Here is a 6,538-nt window from a genome sequence, read left to right on the forward strand (position 1 = left end):
CACAAGGATGATGGAAATGGAAATTTGGATCTATTTATTTTTGAAAAGAAACAGCCATGGGTATGAAAACTTTGCTACTCAGCATTTTAGCAACATGCAATACACCAAAGCAATCAGAGTTTTCTTGCATGAAATACTTTTCTAAAAATACCAAACAGCAAATAAACTTTCTCCTGAGGTCAAATCCTTACTGTAATTGACACTTTTAGTGACATGCTTTCTGTCTATTTTTCCCTATAAATACTTTAAGTGACATTGATGAATTGGACTAAGAGGAAACCATAGGATCTTTTATGCTGAAGCAGAGTTTATTATAGTTTATTATTCATTCATTCCATTACAAAAAACATATTGAGGATTTACAAATTATTCCTCTGAGTTTTCATACTGTATTTTTCTTCCATTTTTTTGGAGGGGATGCTGGTGGTTATTTTTTTAAACAACATTATTGAGATATAATTCATATATTATAAAAGCAGCCAATTTAAAGTGTATTGCTCTGGTTTTTCATACATTCATGGAGTTGCACAACTATCAATAAAATTTAATTTTAGAATATTTTCTTCATGCCAAACCAAATTGCCCATGTATTAGAGCCACTCCCCATTCCCATTCCCTTCTCCAACCACCAGTTCAGAAAACAACAAATAAACCCTCCTTATCCAAAGATTTGCTTATTCTGGATAGTTCATGTAAATAGAATTATATAATAAGTGGTCTTTTGTGACTGGATTCTTTCAAGTATGATCATATTTTTAATTTCATCTATGCTGTAGCATGCATCAGTATTTCATTCCTTTTTATTGTTGAATAATATTCCATTGTATGGATGCATTGTATTTTTAAAAACTATTCCTTGATATTTATGTTATTTCCTCGTTTATGCACAGGTTTTTATGTGAACATACGTTTTCATTTCTCTTGGGTATATGCCTGACAGTGGAATTGCAATGTTACATTGTAACTCATTGGTTAACATTGTGAGGAACTTCCCCATTGTTCTCTAAGACAGAACATTCTACATTCTCAACAGCAGTGTATGAAAGTTTTATTTCTTTAAATTCTCAACACTCATTATTTTCCATCTCTGTAATTATAGCCATCACAGTGGACATGAAATGGTACATGAAGTGGTTTTCATTCGAATCTCTGATGGGGATCTTTTCATGTGTCTTTTTGCCATTTGTATATCTTCTGTAGGAAAATGTGTGTACAAATATTTTTCTCATTTGTCAATTGGGTTATCTATCTTTCATTATTGAGTTATCCAAGTTCTTATATATTGTGGATATGGGGTCAGATATACGATTTGCAAATAATTTCTTCCATTGTGTGCATTCTCTCAGTTTCTTAATGCTTCCCCTTGAAGCATACAAGTTTTAAATTTGATCAGGGCTGATTTATCTTTTGTCACGTGTGCATTGGGTGCCATATCCAAGAATGCTTTATCTAACCTAAGGTCAGAAAGATTTTTTTTTTTTTTTTTTTTTGAGACGGAGTCTCGCTCTGTCGCCCAGGCTGGAGTGTGGTGGCACGATCTCGGCTCACTGCAAGCTCTGCCTCCCGGGTTCACGCCATTCTCCTGCCTCAGCCTCCCGAGTAGCTGGGACTACAGGAGCCCGCCGCCACGCCCGGCTAATTTTTTGCATTTTTTAGTAGAGACGGGGTTTCACCGTGTTAGCCAGGATGGTCTCGATCTCCTGACCTCGTGATCCGCCCGCCTGGGCCTCCCAAAAGTGCTGGGATTACAGGCGTGAGCCACCGCGCACAGCTGGTCAGAAAGATTTAACCTTATTTTTTTTTTTCTAGTAGTTTTATAATTTTAGCTTACATTTACATCTCTCACCAAGTTAGATTTAATTTTTGTATATGTGACAAGATGGGGCCAAACCCATCATATTGCAATATGGGTATCCAGTTGACACAGAATCATTTGTTGAAATGAAAATTCTTCCCCACTGAATTGTTTTGTTGAAAATCAATTGATCAAAAATGTGATGATTCATTTCTGAACTCTCATTTCTGTTCTATGTGCTTATCCTCGTGCCAATACCCATACTGGTTTGATAACTGTAGCTTGATAACTGATAATTATGTTAAGTTTTTAAATTGAGAAGTATAAGCTCTCCAATTCTATTGTTTTTCTAAAGATAATTTTGGCTGTCTTCGGGATCCCTGCATTTCCATGCAAGGAAATTTTCAATTCTATTCCAAAACCAGCCTATCACTTTCTGGGAACAATATAATGGCAACCTGGAGTTTAATATGGATTGCATTTAATCTGTAGATCAATTTGGAAAGTATTTTCATATAAACAACATTAAATATTCTAATCCATTAATGTGTGTTGTCTTTCCATTTATATCTATTTTAAAAATAATATTTTGTAGTTATCAGTGTACATTTTGCTTTTTTGTTAAATGTATTTTGTCCATTTTTGATGCCTTGTAGATGAAATTGCTTTAATTTCATTTTTGCATGTATTGTTGCTGTATCAATACAATTAATTTTTCCATATTAATCTTATGTCCTGCCACATTGCTGAATTCATTTATTAGTTTTACAGTTTTCAGTTAATTTCTTAGAATTATATATATATATATGATCATGTAATTTGCAAATAGAGTTTTACTTCTTTTGTCTTATGCTTTTTTTTTTTCCTAATTGTACCACCTAAAACCTCCAGTGCAAAGTTGAATAAATATGGCAAAAGTGAATATCCTTGTGTTTTTTCTGATCTTAGAGAGAAAACATCCAGTTTTTCTCCATTAAGAACAATGTCACATGTGCAGTTTCATGTATTCTCTTTATAAAGTGGAGGGGGTTTTTATGTATTCATACTGAGTGAATATTTTTATCATTAAAGAGTATTAGATTTTGCCATATGTTGCCATTGAATCTATTGATATGAGCATTTTTGTCTTTTAGTCTAAAATACGCTGCAGTATATTGATTGATTTTCAGATGTTAATCCAACATTGCATTCCTGGGATAAATTACACTTGATCATGGTGTATAATTATTTTTATATCTTATGGTTTTGTTTGCTGGTATGTTGTTGAGGGTTTGCATTTATATTTACAAGGGATATCGGTCTGAGGTTTTCTTGTGATATCCCTGCTTGTATTTTTGGTTTTCTTTTCAATCAGAGTAATACTGACCTTATAGAATACATTGGAAAATGTTCTGTCCTCTGCTAATTTTTGTAAGAATTTGTGAAGGGCTGGTATTACCTTTTTAACAGTTTCATGAGATTAATCAGAGAAGCCTTCTGGGCCAGGGCCTTACTTCATGGATTACAAAATTTTCTAATTCAATCTCTTAATTTTTACAGGTCTCATTTTTTGTAGGTCTATTCAAGATTTTCTATTTCCTCTTGAGTTAATCTAGCTTATCATTTCTAGGATTTTGTGCATTTTTATCTAACTTATCTAATATTTGCCATGCAATATTTCCTTATAATTCTTTATTTCTACAAATCTAGTATTAATGTCCCTTTTTTCATTCCTGATTATAATTTAAGTCTTCTTTCTTCATTTTCTTGATCAACTAGCTAAAGATGTGTCATTTTTTGTTGATCTTTTCCAGGAATAACTTTTGGTTTCATTGGCTTTCTCTACTGATTATCAATATTTCTGCTGTAATATTTGTTATCTCCTCCTCTTTCCTGTTTTTGATTTAGTTTACTCTTCTGATTTCTTGCAGTGGAAGGTTAGCATACTGATTTTTTTCTTTTACACTGTAAGCATTTACAGGTATAAGTTTTCCTCTAAGCACTGTTTTAGTTGGATTCTATACATTTTGGTATGTTGTGTTTTTGTTTTTATTCATTTCAAAATATTTTCTCATTTCTCTTTTGCTTTGTTTCATAGACTCATTCTCTTTAGGAATGTTGTTTTATGACTAGAATATGATGTGTCCCAGATGATGTTCCATGTGTGCTTCAGAAGAATGTGTATTGTACAGTTGTTGGACTGAGTGTTCTGTAGATGTCTTTTAAGTCTTGTTAGTTTATAGTGTTAATTTTTTTTTTTTTTTTTTGCTTCTGTCTAGTTGGTATATCCATGATTGAAAGTGGGTTACTGAAGTCTAATTGTTATTGTTTAATTGTCTGTTCCCCCATCTATTCTGTCAGTGTTTGCTTCATATATTTTAGGACCATGTTGCTAGGTACATATATACTTACAATTGCTGTATCTCCTTGATGAATTGATCTTATTAGAATGACTTTTTGTCTTTAGTAACACATTTTGTCTTAAAGTCTATTTATACTAGATATTAATATATCCAGCAAAGCTTTGGTTTGGTACTGTTTGCATGGCATATCTTTCAGTTCTTTCACTTTCAACCTATTTCTGTCTTTGAATCTAAAGGGTGTTTCTTGAAGACTGCTTTAGTTGGATCACGCATTTTTGTCCACTCTGCCAATCTTTGCCTTTTGAGTATTTAAACAATTTTATAGAATTTACATCTGACAGTTTGCTATTTGTATTCCATATATGCCTTGTGTCTTTTTGTACCTTCATTTATCAATTACTGCCTTTTTGATGTTAAACAGATACTTCCTAGTGTACTATTTTCACTGTTTCATTGTTTCTTATATTTTTTGAGTTATCTTCTAGGTGATTTTCCTGGTGCTTAGTTAGCTCATAACTTTAAACAATCCAGTTCAACTTACTACTAACTTAATGTGAAAGGTATACAAATCTTTGCTCCAATATGCTCTTATTTCTCTCTCCTTCTTTAAACTGTGATTGTCCTACAAACTATATCTTCACATTATAAACCGATCAATGGTGTTTTATAATTATTGCTTTATGCAATTATTTTTATAAAACAGGATAAGGAAAGGGTTATTGATATAATTTGGTTCTGTATCACCATCCAAATCTCACTTTGAATTTTAATTTGCACTATTGGAGGTGGAGCTTGGTGGGAGGTGATTGTATCATGGGAATGGTTTCTAACGGTTTAGCACCATCCCCCTAGTGCTACGTCATGATAGAGTTCTCATGAGATCTGGTTATTTAAAAGTGTACAGCACCTCTCCTCCACTGTCTCTTCCTCTTGCTCCAGCCATGTATGATGTGCCTGCTTCCTCTTCACCTTCTGCCATGATTGTACGTTTCCTCCCTGGCCATGTAGAACTGTGAGCCAATTAAACTGCTTTTCTTTATAAATTACCCAGTCACAGGTAATTCTTTATAGCAATGTGAGAACAAACTAATACCATAATAAATAAATATTTTTATGCTGTTTTATATTTACTTATATAGTATACTTTACTAGTGCTCTTTATTAATTCATGTGGTTTCAAGTGTCATTTCAGCCTGAATGATTCTTTTTAAAAACCTTTTTCGTAGATCAGATCTTCTAGCAACAAATAATCTCCATTCCTCTTTTTAAAAATCCTGGGAATGTCTTAATTTTATATGCATTTATGAAGGAGAGTTTAGCTGAATTCTCAGTGAACAGTATTTTTATTTCAACACTTTGGACATGGTACCCACTGTCTTCTGACATCCATAGTTTTGCATGAGAAGTCAGCTGTTAATCTTATTGAAGCTCCCAGATAATTGATGTATATTTTCTCTTAATGTTTTCAAGGAAAAAAAAAAAAAGTATTTGAATTACATCATTTGACTCTGACCATTCTAACTGCGGACCTTCTGAATTTGTTCTATGTGGAGTTTATTGATCTTGGATGTGTAGATTAATATGTTATAAATTTTGAAATTTTCCAGTCTTTTTGCCAATATGACTCTCTCATCTCCTCTGAGACTTGTTTATTTTGGTACACTTAATGACATCCCATAATTCTCTGAGTTTCTGTTCATTTTCTTTTTTCATTTCCCATACTGCTTCAAAGATTGGATTATCTCTATTGACCTATCTTCAAGTCTGTCAATTCACTCTTTTGCCAGCACAAATACAGTGTTGAGACACTCATATTTTTGTTATTGGTCTTTTTAAGTTCACAATTTATATCTGTGTTTTTAAAGCAAATATAAATTTAATGTACTTTATTGATATCTTTTTGGTGAGATGTAAACATTTTTATTTAGTTCTTTTATATATATAATTTCTATTTTTATTTTTAAAAATACATTTTTTGAAAAATATGGAATGCCTTGCAAATTTGTGTTGCATCCTTTTACAGGGTCCATGCTACTCTTCTCTGTATCATTCTTATGTTAGTATAAGTGATCACTGATTTATTTTGTAAGGCATTTTCTTTACATTTCTTGAGTGCCTTACACATAGTCTTGTTAATTCTTTGAACTTATCTACAATAACTTATTTAAGACATTGTCTTCTAAGATCAAAATCTGGGACTCCTCAGGGATATTTTCTGTTGGCTGTACATGTGTCATGCTTTCCTGTTTCTTTGCATGTTTCATTTTTTAAAATTAAAAATATTATATATTGTAGCCATTTTGGTATCAGTCCTCAACCCTCAAGATTTGTTGTTCTTGCTTAGATTTTTAAAATTTTTATTGTTGCTCTTTTTCTTGCTTCTGCTTGTTTAGTGACTTTC

General features: G+C 32.3%; 1 pseudogene; it reads right to left on the reverse strand.

Moving 5' to 3' along the window:
• Positions 1-6,115: 6,115 nt before the first annotated feature.
• LOC119623974 (U6 spliceosomal RNA) lies at positions 6,116-6,211 on the reverse strand (annotated as a pseudogene).
• Between the last annotated feature and the right edge of the window lie 327 nt (positions 6,212-6,538).

This window comes from Chlorocebus sabaeus, chromosome 7 (genome assembly GCF_047675955.1).
Source record: "Chlorocebus sabaeus isolate Y175 chromosome 7, mChlSab1.0.hap1, whole genome shotgun sequence".
In the NCBI taxonomy this organism is placed as follows: Eukaryota; Metazoa; Chordata; class Mammalia; order Primates; family Cercopithecidae; genus Chlorocebus; species Chlorocebus sabaeus.